This window comes from Canis lupus, chromosome 12 (genome assembly GCF_011100685.1).
Source record: "Canis lupus familiaris isolate Mischka breed German Shepherd chromosome 12, alternate assembly UU_Cfam_GSD_1.0, whole genome shotgun sequence".
NCBI classification, from domain to species: domain Eukaryota; kingdom Metazoa; phylum Chordata; class Mammalia; order Carnivora; family Canidae; genus Canis; species Canis lupus.
Genome location: NC_049233.1, coordinates 46,719,310 through 46,739,779, shown reverse-complemented (window position 1 = coordinate 46,739,779; position 20,470 = coordinate 46,719,310). Strand labels below are relative to the sequence as shown.

The window sequence follows — 20,470 nt, the reverse complement described above, 5'->3', positions numbered from 1 at the left end:
CTTATTCACATCCTAAACAAGAGGAAACCCTTTCACCCAAATATAATTGGACCAGTGTAGACCATGTGACTTCTCTACTTACAACAGGAGCCAAACCAATGTCATATGTTGACTACTTTCAATGAAGCAGGAACAACTTGACAGTGAGGTCTGTTATCCCTCAGTCACTGGGTTGGAGTGGGAGGGAGGGCAGAGCTAGCCAAACAAAATCAGGACTCTATTAGGAAGAAAGAAGGAGAAATGGGTTTTGGGAAGGTAACTAATGTTCTTGATTGATCTTTCCAGTAGTTTTATAATGGCACCTGTAGGAAGTATATAGAAAGATTTACCTCAGCTAAAAATACCTGTCAATTAACATAAACCATGAATTAACTCTATTGAGTTACTCTGAGAATGGGTATTCCTTTCCTCTAAAAGTTTTGCCTTAAGTTATATTGTGTTTCAAGAATACTTTTTAGAAATCCAGCAATCATATATGTAATAGAGAAAAACTTTATATTCCTTTATATTAATAGGTTTTGACAAGAACCACAACACTAGACTAGACATCTTTCTGATGGTTAGTAGGGAATTAAATCTGAAGCGTTGACATAATTATTTACAGGACATGTAATTTCTTCCTTTATCAAAGCAGGAAAATCAGATGGGATGCCAAGCATTGCAGGTGTTCCACTTATACATATATTATCCGTATTTTTCCTTATTGAAGTTTTGACTGAGAACCTTCTCACCATTTGCAGATGTTGATACTTTTATAGTTTTATTTTTTTTAAAGATTTATTTATTTATTCATGAGAGACACAGACACAGGCAGAGGGAGAAGCAGGCTCCATGAAGGGAGCCCGACATGGGACTCGATCCCAGGACTCCAGGATCACGCCCTGAGCTGAAGGCAGGGGTTAAACCACTGAGCCACCCAGGGATCCCCACTTTTATAGTTTTCAAAAGTGACTCTCAAAGTAGGAATAATTTAAAAGTGTCATGAAGCAAATATATAGATAAAATCCAGAAGTTGGTTGTACTAAACTTCTGGATGTCAGTTTCATTCAGTTGTGTATTAGGGAAGTGTATGAACCAACTGTTTCTCAATGACATGTCAGCAATCTTGGAGTAGATTGGTGTTTTCATTTGATAGTGACACTCTTTTGGGGCTGATTACAGAGTTAGAGCCCTTTGCCATGGGATTTGGTGGGCAAATCAGACTCTCCTGACTGGCATCCTGCCACTCCCTTTTCCCATGTCTCCCATTTAGCCTCTCTCTTGATTTCCTCATTCTGTCTCTCTTCTTCCTACTTTCCTTGTTCCTACCTTTTTATTTTCTTGTTTTCTCATCTTTCTCCCTCCTTCTGTCTTCCTTAATATCTTTCTTGTATCCCTTTTGTTTTTGCCATTATTCTTGTTATATCAGAAGAATCTTTCTAGCAACAGAGTGCAATAGGCAGTGCTTTTCATTAAAAATACAATAATTTTATTCTCTTTTGCCAGTTTTTGATCTTCAAAGGAATGAGTGACAGTGAAGGAGTATGAGTGTGTGGGCACATGTGTGTGATATTTAATAACGAAAAACTGATACACTTTCTCTTTTAAACAATGATTACATTGATGACTGGCCTTGTGGGTATAAAAGGAGGAATTCCTATTCCTTGAGTGCATTTCACATATTCTAATAAGTCAGAGTTTGGCCAAGGAATTTGAGGTATTAGAATGTCCTTAGACTAAAAGTTCTACCAGTGTCTCTTTTCCTTTAACTTAAAAATTTTATTATTTGTAAACAGAGTAAAGAGGATGCCCATGTATGGGGCAGCCTGGTGGAGTGAGAGGTACAGACATAGGATGGCCTGGAATGGGTATTGGAGCCCAAACAGGGTAAAAGTTGGCATTCACATGGGGGCCAGTGGCCCAGCATGAGGATGTCAGAGATAGAACAGGTCGAAAAGGGTTTACAGTGAAGAGAGTATGTAGAGTAACTTGGCATGGGATTTCGTGACTGAACAGGTCGGGAGAACATCCGCGTGTGGTTGTGGTCTGAGTGAAGTAAGGAGTACTTCTATGTGAGGGAGATAGTAGTTTCTAAGAGAGAGACTGGTTACATATAAGGCAAGTGTTTAAATAAGTAATTATATTAAAGTTTATGGAAGCCTGGTTCCTTACCTTTGGAAAAATGAATTGCAAATATGGAAAAGGAGAAGCTATAATAAAAGTGAAGTTAGAAGGTTAAATTATATTCTGAAAACCTTGAGTTTTAACATAGACCGATGTCTTAATAACTATAGATGTAAATGTGTGTAGATTTGTATGTATGTGCACATACAAGTATTCCAAGATTCCTAATCTCTGTCCACTGTGTGGTCCTGGGAGCATTGATACTCCAAAAGCAGTAAGAACTCCTATGGCTGAGACTTTGGCTTCTAAATACTATTGTTAAAAGAGCCAGAAGTCCTTGTAGAAATGGATGATTCTAGGCCTGAGGCAAGGCAAGTACAAATAAGCTTGAAACATCTTATACCACAAAACAAGGAAATGCTCAAAGAATGATGAGGATGAGTCAAAGGACACAAGAACCACTTTGAACAGTCTCCCACTGGTCCATTCTGTATCAGTGTGAGCTTCAAATAAATAGTGATAATATTGGATTATAGTTCATCAAATAAAAATAACAGTGAGTTCATACTGATAAAAATACATGAATGAATAAAAGTCTCAAAGTACATCACCACAGAATATTATTAATTACAAAGGGAAAAGAGTAACGTCAGAGTTGAGAAGACCGGCAGAAATCATCATAATCAAGTGACCAATGTAAACATAACCAATAAGAGAACAAATTGCAGTCATGTACTACTTAATAGGAAAATAGCATAACTTCTGTGTATTTTTATTAAAGATACATAACCTAGCTCAAGTCATGAGGAAACACTAGACAAACCCAAGCTGGTGCATGTTCTACTGGACCATAGTTTTCTAGTCTCAAGGTTATAAGAATTAAGACTGAAATGCTGTTCCAGAGTGAATGAGATTAAAGAGACATGGTAATCAAGCTTAACACTTGCTTCCAAACAGGATCTTTTTATTGTAAAGAACATTACTTGAGTGAGGATTATAGTATTAATGTTTCAATATCAATTTTCCTATTTTGATGGTTGTACTGTGGTTATATAAAGAATGTTTTCTTTTTTTTTTTTTGGTAGGAAATATATACTAAAGTACTCAGGGGTGATGAACATTATCAGTTTGGCAACTTACTCTCAAATGGTTTAAGAAAAGTTCTTTATACTATAACTGCATTTTTTTCTGTAGGTTGGATTGTTTCAAAATGAAAATCATACGTATGTATAAAAAAGGCAAGGAATGAAAAAGGAGATGAAATGATTTTTGGTTATGGGCACAAGGATTTTATGGAGAAGGCATTTGAGTGGAAACTTGAAGGATGGGAGGGTCTGGCTGAGCAAAAATGAAGGGAAGATCATCCTAGTCAGAGGATGCATGTGGGCTGTGTGGGCTAATAGAATCTTTTGTTCTCTCTCTCTCTCTCTCTCACACACACACACACACACACACAGACACATACACACTGCCTGGGTTTAGATTTATCATTTCTTGTGCAGACTAGTGCAGCAGTCCCCTAACAGATCTTCCTGCCTCCAGACAAGGATCCTAGAACCTACTGTGAGTGTTAAGCCAAGGATTTAGGATGAGAGGGTGGTTGGTTGCATAGGAGAGACTTGAGAGAGAAACACAATATTTTTCTCCAGGAAAGTAAATCCTTTAACTGAACACCAAGGAAGAATGCAACCTTGCTAGAGAATTTATACATCATAGATGAAGCTATGAAGTGTAACAATGACAACTATTTGGCTAATGAGAAACAGCAGCTATAAAATAAACTTTAGTCTTCCAGACTCTTTAAAAAGCATTTAAAAAATATATCTTATTTATTTATCCATGAGAGACACACACAGAAAGAAAGGCAGAGATACAGGCAGGGGGAGAAGCAGGCTCCAATGCAGGGAACGCAATGAGGGATTTGATTGCGGGTCTCCAGGATCATGCCCTGGGCTGAAGGCAGCGCTAAACCGCTGAGCCACCGGGGCTGCCCTAGAAAGCATTTTCTAAAGAGGGTTGTTTACCTAATCTATCTGCCCTGGGAACCAGTTTTAGTTATTGAAATAAAACTCTTATAAAAGCTATAAGCTATATGAATGCATTACAAAAATTTGTGATGGTAAAAGTTGAAAATAAATAGTAAAAATTATCCATCATCCCACAATTTTAATAATCACTGGCAAGTTTTCTTCTTCTTTTTAAAGATTTAATTAATTAATTAATTAATTTAAAGTGTAAGCAGGCAGAGAGGTGGAGGGAGAGGGAGAGAGAGAATCCCAAGCCGACTCCACACCAAGCATGGAACCTGATGTGGGGCTTGATCCCATGATCCCTGAGATCATGACCTGAGCTGAACTCAAGAGTCAGACACTTAAACAATTGAGCCACCCAGGTGCTCCTCACTAGCGAATTTTCTTTTGTATTGCCCCATCCAGCTCCTGCCCCCTCCCATAGATATATGGGATGATTCTCTGCCTTTGTGTGTGTGCGTTTCATTTCACTTAAAGATAATTATTTTGTAGTCATCTTGCCAAGTCATGAAGTAGTCTTTGAAACATGATTTCTGAAATTATAGATATGTTATTATTGCTAGAAATTTAGATTTTTTCCCCCTTATAATAAATAGTGCTGCAACGACTTTTTTTGGTGTGTTAATTATTTTCTTTTTTTAAATTTTTATTTATTTATGATAGTCACACAGAGAGAGAGGCAGAGACATAGGCAGAGGGAGAAGCAGGCTCCATGCACCAGGAGCCCAACGTGGGATTCGATCCTGGGTCTCCAGGATCACGCCCTGAGCCAAAGGCAGGCGCTAAACCGCTGTGCCACCCAGGGATCCCTGTGTTAATTATTTTCTTAAGACAGCTCCTCAATGTGTAATTGAATCAAATGCTAAATATTTCAGGGATTTTTATACAAATGGGAAACCTGGCCTCAGAAACAATATGTCAATGTCCACAACCACCAACCATTATAAGGGTACCAGAGTCTTGTAAAAGTGGTTTACTTTATCTGGTTTAGGTAGATTTTTTTCTCAGAATGCTCAAAGTATTCATATACTCTCCTTGGCCTTTAAACCCTGCATAGCTAAAAATATGAAGCGTGGAAGAACGCATAAAGAATTTTTAATATATTTCACTAATAGAATTTAAACAACATTAACTTATGAATAGAATGAATAATGCTTTAGCTATCACTTGAGCTCTTTTAAGAAGATGGTAATTGAAACATGAAATTATTCAAGTGGTATAAAATTTTACAGTTAATGAAAGTCCTATTAACTAAAGTAGGTAAGACTTTTAAAAATTATTACGAAATAAATATTAAAGTGCTACATTAAAAATCGTAATGATGCAGTAGAACAAAACATTTCATATACTCAGTTGATACCCCTCTGCTTTGTGTATTATCTGCTTTGAGGATTATATGAAGTAACATTTTAAAACATTTTTAAATGGCTCTGTTTCTGTCCAGTACAATGATTATGGTCTTTATCACCCAGTTAACATATGCTCAGACAATCCAAACTCATTTTGGTGCCACTGTAGGCAAAATGCAATTAGGAAGGAAAATTTACTACTGTGAACTCATCATAGAACAAGGTCCCCAAACACATATAAGTGACTTTTGATTATCTACTACTTTGCATTCTCTCATCAGCAGAGACAATTGGAAGCTGAATAAAAACATAATTTTATTTGTAGAACTCAGAGTAATCTCTTATACTCATGATGTCTTCCTTTCAGAGTTTAGAGAGTTCTATGTGATTTTTATAATCTATAAAGATTCTGAAGAACATTGAGCCTATATAAGGAAAAGGGTGAAATAATCAATTCTAAGAATAGGGATTTGATATGTGTAGTTATTATTATCATAGTATGCATATGTTCTAATAAACCTTTATTTAGAAAACCAGGCAGGGGCAAGATTTGGCTCATGGACTGTAATTTGCCAAATGCTGACCTTGAGGATACTCAGATGAGCTGGCTGCCCAAGGAGACTATGGTCCAGTCTGCTCCTCTGTGAGATGGAAACCACTGTTAGGACCTGGTGCTATGCTGACAGTCGTACATGTGGGTCCAATGGAAAACTGTATTTGGGAGTTTCTGACCGAGTAGTGGGTGCAGAAGCTGGAATGTGAGGGCTGTGCTGGAATAAGTTGAGTCTTTCTCATAAGAAGCACCAACTGTGAGCATAGCATCACATATTGAGAAGTTGAATCACTATGTTGTACACCTGAAACTAATGAAACACTGTGTCTACTATACTCAAATAAAAAAATTAGAAGAAAAAAAGAAGCACCAGTCGCCTAATTAAGATTAGGTCCAGGGCAGCCCTGGTGGCCCAGCAGTTTGGCATCGTTTTCGGCCCAGGGCGTGATCCTGGAGACCTGGGGTCAAGTCCCACATCAGCCTCCCTGCATGGAGCCTGCTTCTCCCTCTCCCTGTATCTCTGCCTCTTTCTATCTCTCTCTGTCTCTGTCTCTCATGAATAAATAAATAAAATCTTAAAAAAAAGATTAGGCCCAATTTCCCCCCTTTCCCCTCCTTCACACAGACACACAGACACACAGACACACAGACACACACACACACACACACACACACACACGGAGAGACATTTAGTTACCAGGACTAAGAGCTACAAACACTGGGGAGTGAAGGTGAATGTCCCCAACAGAGGTGAAAGCATTAAGAAACTAGACTGCTAGATATTAAAGTACAGAATCCTGCAGAGATACACAAGGACAATGTCTGACACAGTCTCAGCCGGGTTAGAAAGAGACCTGGGGAAATAATGTGTAAGCTGAAATCTGAAAGTAGAGTTAAGGGGAACATTGGGCTAGACAGGTAAGCAGAAGACAGATGAGACAGGTTAAAGCATTTGTTTTGGAATCTTCTCTACTTTTTCCTCATATTTTTATCTTAACTTTTCTTTGTTTCTATTTGCTATCTATTTTTTTTAAAAGATTTATTTATTTATTTATTTGAGAGAGAGAGCATGCACATGCATACAGGCATGAGCAGGAGGAAGGGGCAGAGAGAGAGAGGGAGGGGTAGAGGGAAAGGATCCCAAGCCCCCACACTTCGCTCCATCTCACCACCGAGATCGTGACCTGAGATCATGACCTGAGGTAAAACCAAGAGTGAGATGCTTGACCAACTGAGCCACCCAGGCCGCCCCCACCCATTTGCTATCTTAATTCCAGCTAGGCATTTTGGCTGTTTTCTGCATACTCCTTTTTATGTATTCCTTGCCCCACACATGTACTTGGGTTCAGTAGGTCATATTTAACACCAACTGTGGTGAATTGACTCAGAGGAATTTCTAGATCCCTAAACTAAATAATAGTCTTAACATAGCACTAGTGTCTATAAAAGCATTTAATATCTGATGGTAGTGGCATTTCAAATTATGGGGGAAAGGTGATTATTCATTAATGAAGTTTGGACCATTTAGTAGCCATCAAGAAAAAACCCAAAGTTAGATCCCTGTCTCACATTAAATAAATTCCAAACGGATTAGTAATTTACCTATAAAATCATTATACTGGATGAAAAAGAAGGAGCTTCTTTTTAAAATAATCTTGTATTAACAAATACTTTTACAAAGATTAAGTAAACCCAAATTGATTAATTCATTAATTTATTAAAACTAGACAATTGTGTAAGGCAAAAAATGTCATTAAAAAAGTCAAAAGACAAATGACATGCTAGGAAAAATATATGCAATTCAGATTATGTACTAAAGACTAACAACCAAACCAAACCAAACCAAACCACAAAACAAACCTGAGAGTATATAAACAGAGTGCACAGAAAAGGAAATATTGATGTTTTTTTAAACCTTAAAAATGTTTAAACAGCCTCATAATTAGAAGAAAGGCAAATGAAACTACCATGAGATCTTTTTCACTTATTGGATTATCAAAGATCACAAATTTCCATAACACTGTGTTAGTGATAGTGGGGAAATAAGCACTCCTATACATTACTGCTGGGAATTTTAATCAATATAGATTTTTCAGAGGTGAATTTGGCAACAGGTATCAAAATGATCAATTCACATACACTTTGACCCAGCAATTCTCTTACAGGAAATTATATATTATATACATACATATGTGTGTGTGTGTGTATATATATATACACATATATACATACATACATATATACATATACTTGCAAAGTTGTTTCTACAGGCTATTTATTGGATCATTATAACAGCAGAATATTGCAGAAACAAACAAAACAACCCTCCACAAACATCCTTTAAGAGTAGGCTAGTTAAGTAAATTATGGTACATTTGTACTTAATATATGATGCAACCATTAAAAATGATTAATGCAGCATGAAATAACCTCCAAAATATACCATAAGAGAAAGAAGTGGGGTGCAGAACAGTATGGAGCCACATATATAAACTGCATGCTAGTGAATGCATTTGTTATCTATGGAAGGACATACAAGAAAGTGGTTATGGTGACTGCCTTCGAGGAGGAAAACTAGTGGCTAAAAGAGGTGGGAAAGAGAGTTGTTTTGTGCATATATTGCCTGCCTATCTGAAAAATCTCTCACCTCCTGCAAAGCACAACTGTCCTTTGTTGCCCTACCCGACAGGACAGCTGATCCCACCTCCTGCCCAAGTTTTTGGTCTTCTCTTGAAATGACACTATCTCTGTTTAGTGCTCACGTCTTCCAGAGACCATCTGGCCACCTCATCTAATGAAAAATGCATTTAGAACCCTTTGTAAAATATAAAACACTGAACCCAAGTAAGGAGAAACTATCATTAGTCCTCATCTAATATTGTGAATTATGTTAATTTGACAAGTGAACTAAGGAAAAGTTGGAGTAGAAAAATAAACTTTCAGATCCTAAGTAGATTTAAGCTCTCCTATCTTCTGTGTATTTAATCTTTCCTTGTCAGAGGAAGAAGCATATCTTTCTGAAGTTTAGTATGGGCTTAGCTCATTGTGGGTGTTTAAAGAATGTTAAATAATAATAATAGCTATTTATGGATCATTGCACCACTTGATAATACTCTCCCTCCATTGAATCACACCTTTTAGCAAGCCATTTTTAAAATGTATTCCTAACTAAATTAAGGTGCAATAACTCACAGTGAAAATTGATATTTATATAAAAAAGAGAACTGGCACAAAACCAATGATTTAAACTGCAACTTTACAATTCTTTCTTGGTGGCATTAATAATGGTGCCCTTTTGAAATGTCTTTTCTTTTCAAATACCATATTATAACTGTGATAGGCTGGCTAGAGTGTATAGTCTTTCCATTTGCTGTTTCTTTTCCCCTACCCTTTGCTTTCACATTTTGTGATATGCCATGGGGGAAGGGCATCAAAGGGAATAATAACCTAATTTTAACCTGTAATTGCTCTTGCTCTTTAACTATGTCTGTGTTTTCACAGGCTTCCTGCTCATTACACTATATCACTTCTCAGCTATGGCACATGTGCACATGGGGGCTGAGATAATGATCTCTGAGAGCCCCTCCAATTCAGATGCTATATGTTTCTCTAGAGGAGATGTACATTTTATGTGTCTTGTATTGCTTTTGGTTATGAAGAAGTATGTCTGTTTAACAGGCCTGAACAAAATATTAACCCTTTAAAAGGATAAAGGTCCTTTAAGAATATGACCATGGAAGTGTTTAGAAACTTTGGGGTAAAGAAAATGCATATTCATATCTTTGAAGCTTCACAAAAATTGGTTATTCTTACCTAGAATGCCCTTTCTCTGCCTTGCAAACTCCTAGTGAGCATTACAACTCAGCCTAAACATCATCTCCTTTCTGAACCTTTTCCCAATAAAGAAAAGCCAGCACTGCTCCCTTGTGATCTTACAATACCACAACACTCTCTTGAGCTCTATACTTATCTGCTTTTGTGACAGCATCTTCCATCAGACTCTGAGCTCCTTATTGGCAAGAGTGTTTTTTTTTATCCATCTTTGAATCCCCAGTGGCTGGAACATGGGAAGTGCTCAACAAATGTTTTCTGAAGGAATGAATGAATAAATTATTGGAGGTAAGGAGTTCCGGGTTCTAGTCCCAGCTCTGCTGCTAATAATGTGTAACTGAGCAACTTGATTAACTTTTCCAGTTTTCAAATATAAAATGAAGTGATAATCTAGACAATCTCTCAGGTCCGTTTGATGATTTTGTCTTCTTAATTAAGATTACTAACTCCTTTTGGCAGGGATTCTATCTTCTGTGTCACTGTGCATAGCACACTGTTTAATAAATATTTATTACATCACCCAGAAAAAAAACATACATTCAAAAAAGTAACTATAATTGAGTTGTTGGGCAAAATGATTTGTATCACCTCAAATCAAAGGGCTGGTTTTTATGCATGGTTAGGTTTAAAAGAGCATCTGTTATACAGAAGTATAGATTGGCCTGGCTGTTGGTATTACTTGAGGAGGTGAGACTGGGATTATTTGTGAAGCTTAGTAGGGCAGTGGTTCTCAAACCTGGCTGCATGCATATTAGAACTACTGGGGAAACTTCTGCAAAATGCTAATGACTGTAGCCCACCCCACAACCATTAAATCAGAATCTATGGGCCAGACACTGATATTAAAAAACAAAACAAAATAGAAAATTCCAAGATAAATAAAACAGTTTAAGAAAACTGCACTAAGGAATTCTGATGTTTTCAGTTGAGCATCGTTGAGAATCCCTGAACTGGGACTCACAGAAGTTGGAGGGAGTGGTATACTTTTCATGCCAGGGATAGGAGCCTCGTTATCAGGTCGGAGCACTCCTGTAGAGGGTGGTAAACTGCCTAGAGGCAGTGGTTAGTGCTGGTCACACATTTGGTCAGAGCACAGATGAGCACTCCCCAGGACTGATGGAGACTCCCCACCTCAGACAGCTCCCCTGAAAGGGCAGGAAGCCCAAGATACTGGGTCCCTCAAGTCAGGACTGGTTTAGAAGGCCTCAAGTGGGGCATTGAGTGGGTTCAGTGATGGAGAACTTGGTCTGTTCTTCACCAAGTTCTGTACCTCTAGTCAAACGAAACAAGGCAGAAGGTATTTTAATTGAACAGATTTGATTCTGAACCAACAGCCTGAAGGACACAATCAGAAGGGCAGAGGAGGCACAGGAAATTTGGGGGCTATGTTTCCAATGATGTTCCTTTCATTTCTTTTAATGATACCATATTGTTTCACTTATAAATTTTAAATTATTAATTGTAGTTTTATGGGAAAGCTATTATTCCTACATATGAAATAACTTCATAATTTCAGGAATAGATGTTACTTAACACTGAACTTTTAGGGAACTAAGGTGGGACATCTATCAACATCAGTGAAAATTCAACAGCATTGAAATGCAGCACATCAGTGATCATACTATTTTGCTTGCAAACTCCTTAAGAGAATTGTGAAAAATTCTACCCCTTGCCCCCTCTTAACTTGACCTCTAAAAACTTATACATTTGAGTAGTTGCAAGCAATGTAGTTTCCAGCATATTTGAATATTGAGATATCAAAATAAAGCTGTTATTTTTCATTTAAATGTATCCACAGGAATACAGTCTTATATATTCCATTATCTATCTCAAAAATATTTTAAAAAGGCCTTTTTAAAAACAGAACATTAGGAATATATAAGGATACTAAAATTAACAAACGTGTTATTTGTGAAGGTTTATTTTAGTCCTTTTTCATTAGTTCTTCAATACTGTGAATCACTTTTAAGAGAGTTTAAGATACTTGGAAAAGATACTCTGGTTTCTCTTCAAAATCTTTTGCCTAAGGTACTTCAATGGCTTTGGTTCAAATTGTGATTTATTACTGTTGCTAAGAAAAGTCCAAGTAATGCAGTGTAACCACACCATTCGCTTATTTAACTCAGGCAAATCGAACTACTCATGCTCTAAAAAATATATAAAGACAGAGGAAGGAAGAAATAATTTAAATACTGCTATATCACTAAGTGGGTGTATGACCCTCTATAACATTTTCCTGTGTTCTCTCACATTGAGAGCATTGTGCTAAGCTGAATATGATTCTCATGTTTACTGCTCACATCACATATTTATGCATATTTATTATTGAATATAATTATAGCACAAAACTGTATATATTCACATAATAGTATTCTACGGACAACATGCAAGAATTTTCCAAATAATTGTAAATATATTTGATTTTTGTTTTGTGTGCTCGTAGTGAAACCCAGCCCACACCCCAAGATATGATCCCATTGCAAATTATTTTATTCCTACAGCTGGCTATATGAACTTTATTAAAAATCAATGATGATTTAGATCAAAGTCATGGATGATTTTTAGAACTGGAAAGCTGCATACTGTTAGGAAGCCTTCCCTAGCATAAAGTGCCTCAGGTAAGGGGCCTCTCTTCTGTTTTCTAGAGTACCCTGTACACACTTTCCTTTTAGGGTTTTCTAGGAGTATGTCTTGAATTGTACAGTAATTTTTGGATGTCTCATTGTCCTACCCCTAAGATGATGAGGGCCTTGAAAAGAGAGTGTTCATTGTGTTTCCAGTGCTATGCAGTGTTTAGCATATAGTAGATTCTTGGCAAGTACTTACAAGATAAATGATTATATTAATCTCTTTATGTCAATGTCTGGCCAGTTTCACAACAAGTTAAGATGATTTGCATTCAATCCTTGTTATTTCTGACCCAAACAACTTCAGGTAAATGTTCTTTAAAAATTTTTTTCTTTATGTGTTGCCTTTCCAAGGGCTGGAGATTACACAACCACATTTAAACCATTCAATTGTTTATCACTAAGAAATTCTCCTTAATGTGCAAATAAAATCTCACCTGCTTTATATTCCTTTCTTCTTTGCCTATTTTCTGTAAACAAGTAAAAGGTACATGGAAAAAATGCTTTAAGGAAGGCAGTTCTTACTCAGAAGATTGGTCTTGGGAACTAAAGGCAAAACAGAAGCACAGGCATGGGTTGTTGATTTATTCTTTCTGCATGCTTGATATTAGCTTCAGTACAGTTTTTGGTGGTGATGCTATCCTTCCACATGGATGTATTCATGTACATGCACCTGTTTTCCTACACATTTTTCATTATTGGCAGACACTCAGTGTCTGAGGATGAACCATGTACCCAGAATGTACCTTAGAGAAGTACTAAATAAACCTACCGGGGGCTGCAGTGGCCCAGGGACATTTTCACACCTTCCATGGACAGGTGTCATACAGATTTAATATGTCTCCATTCTTAATTCTAAGCACTCACATCATATTATTAATTTTTGAAGCAAGTCTGACATTTCCCTTAATGCCAATCATGAGCATGTATGCCTGGATCTTGTGCCACAAGTTCATGCATTTGTTACTTATCTTTCCTGCTGTGGATGTCAGCCTGTGACTTTGCCTGACAGCACAAGCACATAAGTAGCCAAGTGTTAAGTGAATCTGGAGTAATTAGAGGGCTCATATTTAAAAGGGGTTCCTCAGATGAAGCTTTGCAAAGGAGCTGAATTTAGGTTAGGTTAAAAAATGTGGAATCTTCCCTCGTCTTCACTTGCCACCGATTTCTAAACATAAGGATACCTACAACGAGGCATATATTTGTGTGTGCATGTATTACATTACAAAATCCAAGGGCAAAATGAATGTGACAGTCACTACTCAGTGGCATGACCTCATCTCTCTTCTGATCAGCACACTCCTTTGCTTTCTTCATCCAGAGTCAGAGTTTCTTAACAGCTAAGGAGATACCTCTGGCTATCAATACTGCTCTGACGCACTTGGCAAAAGAAGGGCATGGAAGTGAATCATTAAATCCACTGATAAGGAAGAGAAAATTAATTAGAATAACCAGATGCTCAGGAAAAAAGTAATAAAATTTTACCCTAAGCTTGGGCAAATTAAACTCATATAATTGATTTTAGACAAACTTCAGTCTCATTCAAGTAGTGTGTGAAAGTATGGGAAAGTGTTAAAGTCTGGTGGAATAATAAACTGAATCAGAAAAAGTACTTTTTATTTCATACAAGATCTTACACTTAGATGCTTAGCATTATAATTAGGTCTGCCTTTTAGTTGTAAAGGCATGAGAGAGGATTTTAAAACAGATGAAAAACCCATTTGACTTCCATAGCAACAGGAGATTTTCTGAATCAAGTGAGCGGCAAGAATATTAAAAAAGAAAAATCAACTCCCTAAATATTAGAAGTTTATTTGAAGCCAAAATATTAAAGAAGGTAATGATATTTGGAAATATGACCAGATTCTCTTGATAGTTCCTAGCTTCATTTTTCTCACTGGCACAGTACTATTTCCATTTATAATTAGATAAACATACAGTGTATGTGTAAAGCAATTCAGAACCAGTTTTCTGACTCACCATTGTGGAGGAAATCAATGTTTTTTAACATGTGTTTTTCAGAACTCAAGTGGTAGAAATAAAATCAGCAGCAGTGGTGTATTTGAAGGCACCCAGGGTTAACATCAGGCATTAGGAGAGGTGCCTCACGCCCTTATGAACAGAAGAGCATCTGAGATTAGAAATCCTATGAAATTGTAAGGCTGGGAGAGAATCAGAGGGGAAACTGAGACTTGAAGATTAAGTATCTTGTCCCAAATTATCCAGAGAGGTGTTAAAACCTATTAGAATTCTGTTCCTCTGACACCCGGTCTGGCCTTTCATTAACTCCCACTTTCCTGAAGCGGTTGTATCTGATCCTTTCCTTTCCTCGCTTGTGCCTCCTAGAGCCTGACAAAACACCTGTGATAACAGAGCATCTGCCTCAGTTGAGTCATAAAGGGAATCTTACTGGTGAAGGTCACCAGCTGGAATAATATGAACCCAAAATATAAGCTTTTCAAACTTATCTGGGCAGCTTTTTTAGTGTGCCACTTAAGTTTGCTTATTTAGACAGTCTCCCTTTCAATGTACTACTTCCTCAGGAGTGCTCAAGAATAGAGTGCCACTAGGGAGGAGGGTCACTACAGTCAAAGTTGGGGATTCAGGGCTACCTAGCTTCTATCAGCTCTTGGCTGAGATGGGATTGGAAAGCTAGGGCTCCCATTGCTGAACTTGGCTCCATCTCCTTTCTCTCTCTCTAGATGTATGTATGTATAGTTGACACACAATGTTATATTAGTTTTATGTGTACAACGTAGTGATTCAATGAACTTGGCTCTGTTCTCTCATTCTCTTTCCAAAAATTGCATAAAAAATAGCTTAAGAGAGGTTCAGAATCTGTCAGGAAGTTACATAAAACTTTCTTCTTCTTCACATATGCCCTTGTTTCTAATCTTGTACCACAGGACCCTCTACCTTACTTGTATCCACTGAAGCTCTGTCATCCTGCCTGTGAGGGTTAATTCTTTGTGTCAACTTGGCTAGGCCATGGCACCCTGATGTTTGGCCAAATGCTAGTCTAAATGTTTCTGTGAAGGTATTTTTTTAAAGATTTTATTTATTTATTCATGAGAGACAGAGAGAGAGAGAGAGAGAGAGAGAGAGAGAGAGAGAGAATGAGAGGCAGAGACACAGGCAGAGGGAGAAGCAGGCCCCATGCAGGGAGCCCGATGTGGGACTTGATCCCAGGACTCCAGGATCAGGCCCCGGGCTGAAGGTGGCACTAAACCGCTGAGCCACCTGAGCTGCCCTGTGAAGGTATTTTTTAAAGCTGAGATTAACATTTAAGTCAGTAGACTTCGAGTCAAGCAGACCCTCTATAATGAGGGTGGGCCTCATCCAATCAGTCAAAGACCCTGAAAGAAAAAAGACTGATGTCTCCCAAGGAAGAGGGACTTCTGCTACCAGGCTGCTTTGGGGCTTAAGCTGGAACATTAATTCTTCCCCGGGTCTCCAGTCTGCTGGCCTGTTGTATAAATTTTAGACATATCAGCTCCCTTAATTTTGTGAGCCAATTCCTTAACATAAGTATCTCTGTCTCTTTGTCTTTGTCTCTCTCTCAGTAGTAGATGGAGTGATACTTCTGAAGCCAGTGGAGCTGTTGAATAGGACAAGAGAGAGGATGAATCTCCAATTCAAGATGTTCCCAAAGGACAAAGTAGTATCGTACATGTCACAATGACAATTCTGGAAGCTCATGTTATCCTCAACCTCAAGTAGGGCCTACTTGTCACATGCTGCTGTTCTTTCATCACATCCAAGCTCCAGAAGGATATAAGCATAAATTCATAATACTTTTTTTAAACTTTTACTACTGAGAGCTATTTAATTTTGTTTCCTTCATGACTTATTATATCTAACATTTTCTATTTTTTTCTAGAATAATTCATTTCTTTACTACTTCCGGCAAGTAGACAGAGATACTTTGAGACCAATTTTGGATTCTTGTGAACAGTATCATTGCCTCCCATCATTGTGATGGGACTCACAATCTGACATGTGACCATAGATCTGTAATGGATGGTGGCTGTAGTTATTCCTTTGTGTTCTCCCTTGTTGGAAAAGAAAATCCATGTTCTGCATTATTATGAAATAAACAGCTATAATGTATGGAGAGAGAAAAAGAGAGAGAAAGAGAGATTTTCTGTTTTTCTGGAGATTTCTAACACACTGTCTCATACTATTTAGGAGTGAGGCCAACATCTGGTAAGTGGATACTTCCCTTTCAAGTCTCTGACTGCTAGGATTCTCCAATGGGCAAATATTCTCTGAGGCTCCTGAAACAAGTGTCTCTAACAAAGAAGAGAGGGGTCCTTCAGAAGCAGATGTAAAACCTGAAAAAATTGCTACTTTTCCTTGTAGCTGTGCCATTTTGGGATTGTGCAGCTGAGAAGAATGGTACAAGAGAAGATGGGCATCTGTCCCACTCATCCAAATATTTATTTAAGTATTTATTGACCATCTACTCTATGTCAGTTCTTTTCTAGATATTGGAAGAATTGAAATTGAACAAGACTGATGAAACTTATGCTATCACAAAGACTGAATTCGGGGATCCCTGGGTGGCTCAGTGGTTTGGCGCCTGCCTTTGGCCCGGGGCATGATCCTGGAGTCCCGGGATCGAGTCCCACATCGGACTCCCTGTGTGGAGCCTGCTTCTCCCTCTGCCTGTGTCTCTGCTTCTCTCTCTCTGTGTGTGTCTCTCATGAATAAATAAATAAAATCTTTAAAAAAAAAAAAAAAAAACAAAGACTGAATTCTAGTTGAGGAAGAAGCCAGTAAACATTTATACAAGTTAATTTCGTGTTGTGGCAAGTTTTCCCTTTTGAGGGAAAAAGGAAAAGCAGGAATAGAATGAGAAGAAGTTAATTTATTTTTTTGTGGACAGTATATAGTTGCATCATTTTCCCCATATCTGATAATCATTATTTTAAAAAATTTAATTCCACTATTGTTAACATACAGTATTAAATTAGTTTCAGTTGTACAATATAGTGATTCAGCACTTCCGTACAACACACAATGCTCATCACAAGTGTACTTTTTAATCTCCAACACCTATTTCACTCTACCCACCTCCCCTCTGTAACCATCAGTTTGCTCTCTAGTTTGCTCCTGGTTTGTCTCTCTCTCTTTTACATATAGTATTTATCTATCTATCTATCTATCTATCTATCTATCTATCTATCTATCTATCATCTATCTTTTATCTGTCTATACTGTGTACACACACACACACACACACACACACATACATACCACTTCTTCTTTATCCATTCAGTAGTTGATGGATGCTTGGACTGCTTCTATAATCTGGCTATTATAATGTTGCTATAAACATAGGGGTGCATATATCTTTTTGAATTCATGTTTTCATATTATTTGGGTAAATATCCAATAGTGGAATTACTGGATCATATGATAATTCTATTTTTAACTTTTTGAAGAACCTCCATACTATTTTCCAAACTGGTTGCACCAGTTTGCATTCCCACCGACAGTGCAAGAGGGGTCCTTTTTCTCCACATCGTCACCAACACTTGTTTCTTGTGTTTTTGATTTTAGCCATTCTGATAGGTATGAGGTGATATCTCACTGTGGTTTTGATTTGTGTTTCTCTAATGATGAGTGATGTTGAGCATATTTTCATGTGTCTATAGGCCATCTGGATGTCTTCTTTGGAGAAATGTCTATTCTATTCTAACCCATTTTTAAATTGGGTTGTTTTTGGTGTTGATTTATATAACTTCTTCATGTATTTTGAATACTAACTCTTTATCATATGTTATTTACATATCTTGTCCTGTTTAGTAGATTGTCTTCTAGTTTTGTTTATTATTTCCTTTGCTGGGCAGAATCTTTTTATTTTGATATGGTCCCAATAGTTTATTTTTCCTTTTGTTTCCCTTGCCTCAGGGTACTTATCTAGATAAAAGTTGCTATGGCCAATACCAGAGAAGGTACTGTCTGTGCTCTTTTCTAGGATTTTTATGGTTTCAGGTCTCACATTTAGGTCTGGATTCATTTTGAATTTATTTTTGTGCATGGTGTAAGAAAGTGGTCCAGTTTCATTCTTTTGCATGTAGCTGTCCAGTTTTCTTAACACCATTTGTTGAAGAAACTGTCTTTTCCCATTGCATATTCTTGCCTCGTTGTCAAAGATTAATTGATTATATAATCATGGGTTTATTTCTGGGGTTTCTATTCCTTTTTTTGAAAAGATTTATTTATTTATTTATTTAGAATGAGAGAGTGTGAATGGGTGGGGAGGGGCAGAAGGAGAGACAATCTTCTTTTTTTTTTTTTAGGAGAGACAATCTTAAGCCAGACTGGTGCCTGATGGGGAGCCTGGACATTGGCAACCCCAGTCTTTTTCTTCGTCTCGGGCTTTTTGCTTGATTCTTTCTGAGTGATCTGCTGAGGGTGAGGGAGGGAGGGAGGAGGGCGGGAGGGAGGGAGGGAGGATGGGGGGGGAGCGGATAGGAGGGGGGAGGGGGGTCTGCGGGGGGAGGGGAGGAGCGGGAGGGAGGAGGGAGGGCGGGAGTTGCTGAGGAGGGAGGGGGGGGAGGGATGTGGTGAGTGAGGAGGGGGTTTTTATTTGGGATTGTTGGGCGGTATCTTTCCCTGAACGTGAAATTCCCTGACTTCCCTTCCCTTCCCGTCCTTCCCTCATTTACCCTTCATTCCCTTCCCTTCCCTTCCCTTCCCTTCCCTTCCTTTCCTTTCCTTCTTTCACCATATCATTATTTCTAATGTCCAAGGTTTATAATATGAGGGCCAGGGCTTTCTCTCCAACTCGTTTATAAATTTTTGATTGGCTTGTGAGGCCAAAGGGATACTTCTTGTCTAATTTGGTTTCTGGGAAGACTTCATTCAGGTCCTCAATGGTCTTCTGATCAAATGGAATTATGTTCTTCATCTTCTCCAGCTCTTTTTCATATTCTTCAATCCTGGCCTTTGAGAGAGACAAAAACTCAGCACAACTTTTCACATCTTCTTTTTCCTCAGCATCCACCTGGACGGTGTATTTATCCTCTGGCAGAGGAATCTTTAGGGCATTAAGCGTATCATTCCAGGATTTCAGGGAGTTGGCAATGGCCTTCTGATTTCGGGGTCTGATCTCCCCCAAAGCTACCCAGTCAATGGTTTTTAGAGCAAGTTTTCGCCCAGCCATCTTGAGATCCTTCACTGACCCCTGGCACTCAGTCTTTAGGGGCTCACTCTTGTGGGACTTTATCTCATGAGCCTGAGATCACAACCTGAACTAAAACCAAGAGTTGGGCACTTAACTTACTGTGCCACCCAGGTGTCCCTCTGGGGTCTCTATTCTGTTCAGTTGATGTGCATGTCTATTTTTGTGCCAGTACTATATACTGTTTTGATTACTACAGCTTTATAGTATTTCTTGAAATCTGGGGTTGCAAAACTTCCAGTTTTATCCTTCTTCAAGATTGCTTTGGCAATTTAGGGTCTTTTGTGGTTCCATACAAATTTTATGATTATTTATTTTAGTTCTGTGAAAAATGCTTTTGATATTTTGACAGGAATTGCATTAAAGCTGCAGATTTCTTTGAGTAGTATTGACATTTTAACAATATTTGTTTCCTCCAACCCTTTAGAATGGAATATTGTTCCATTTTTTGGTGTCCTATCTTCAATTTCTTTCATCAATGTTTTATAGTTTTCAGAATACAGGCCTTTCACTTTGTTGGTTATGTTTATTCCTAGGTATCCTATTGTTTTTGGTCCGATTATAAATGGGATTGATTTCCTTAATTTCTCTTTCTGCTGCTTCATTATTGGTGCATTTCATAGAAATGAAATGGTTTTCTGCACACTGATTTTGTATCCTGTGACTTTACTGAATTCGTTTGCCAGTTCTAGTAGTTTTTCAGTGGAGTCTTTAGGGTTTTCTATGTAGGGTATTATGTTTTCTGCAAATGGTGAATGTTTTACTTCTTCTTTTCCAATTTGTTT

At 37.8% G+C, this 20,470-nt stretch overlaps 1 protein-coding gene across 4 annotated transcripts in view; it reads right to left on the bottom strand.

The window, feature by feature from the left end:
* HTR1E (5-hydroxytryptamine receptor 1E) overlaps positions 1-20,470 on the bottom strand; it is a 94,344-nt gene that overhangs the window by 28,555 nt on the left and 45,319 nt on the right. Inside the window, exon 1 of one of the 4 annotated variants that reach the window (XM_038554662.1) lies at positions 83-853. The exons of the other annotated variants lie outside the window; for them this stretch is intronic. The gene's annotated coding sequence lies outside the window, so the exon portion shown is untranslated. Of the gene's footprint in view, positions 1-82; positions 854-20,470 lie in introns of those variants that run through there. 4 annotated transcript variants of the gene reach the window in all.